Raw genomic sequence first — 1,450 nt, forward strand, 5'->3', positions numbered from 1 at the left:
AATTTTCTTACTTGAATTCAACAAGTAAAATGTAAGACTTTTTTTTTTTTGATCAAATTTTTTTTATTGTTATTCACACGAAACAAGACAACACATTAACCACAATCACAATACATAGAACTTCACAAGAAAATAACAAAAACAATAATAATAATAATACAGACTAACAATTATACAGACAAGAGAAAAGAAAACAGAGTTCAACCTTCTAAATTAATTCCAAGGGGTACTATCTAATAAATGGTCTTTCCCAGTGTTCAGCCCCGATTCCCGGCCGTGTGACCCTATATTAATAAAACGTACATCTCCAATCCACCACAAGGACAATTTTTGGGAACACGACCTGAAAACAGAGCAATGAACCTTCATGAAAAAACAAAAACCTGTAGAGGTGTTCCATAGACTCACAGAGACCGTGTAAAAGTGGCCAAACTGTGAAGAAATAGTTAAATAGCTGCCCCCCCATAATATCCCCAGCTAAACTCAAGATGACAAGACAAAGGACAAGACAGACAAAAACATTTCCTCCTCCCCCTCCCAAGAGACCGCCGGACTCACCCGAACACGCACCCCAACCCCGCTCAGCCGCACACTGCGGTCTTTACCTTCTCAGCTGCTGCGAACCACAGGTCAATTCCAGCCTGCCCCACCCCAATCACCCGGGCTGTGGATATCTCAAGATAAATCACATCCAATAGAGTTAGGGACCAGTTAATCATTGTAAGCTTCTCAGGCTCCTTCCATCTCATTGCTATTAGCTTCTTCGCTGCTGTGACGCCCGCTAGGACAACCCTTTTCAGTTGTACGGACGCGGGTAGTGTCGTTATATCGTTCAGGAGTAGCGTAACAGCTGTGAATGGGATAGTTAAGCCACACAGATCTGAAAGTTTGTCCGTTATTGACCTCCAGAAGCGGGCCACTGGTGGGCAATCCCAATACATATGCATATAAGTGCCGGTGGCCTTTTGAGAGCACAAAGTGCACCGAGAGTCGGTTATCAGTCCCATAGCATATAGCTTCCTAGGTGTAAGATAGGTCCTATGAATATAATTAAAATTAATTTGCTGGTGATTGGGGTTGCGGGAAGATAATGCCACATTTGCCCAAACATCATCCCAGTCAAACTCGGGGTCCAACTCCGGGATATCCACACGCCAGATTGTATCCAATGATACATTTTTATACGTGGATTGAATTAAGAGCGTATAAAAGTCGGAGACAAACCCTCTGGATGTCGTCCTGTCCACTATGAGCCTGAGGAAGGGGTGTGGGTGCAAGGCTTGAGCCCACGGTACGCCATGCGCCCTCAGTGCTGACCTTAGTTGAAGGTAAAGAAAGAAGGACTCGCCGGGAAGATCATAAAATTCTCTTAAGTCCTGAAACGCACGGAGGCCGTTCTTATCATAAATATCCTCCAGAGTATGCACTCCCCTCCTTTGCCATTGAGGAA

This window comes from Notolepis coatsorum, assembly GCF_963971535.1.
Source record: "Notolepis coatsorum genome assembly, chromosome: 11".
In the NCBI taxonomy this organism is placed as follows: Eukaryota; Metazoa; Chordata; class Actinopteri; order Aulopiformes; family Paralepididae; genus Notolepis; species Notolepis coatsorum.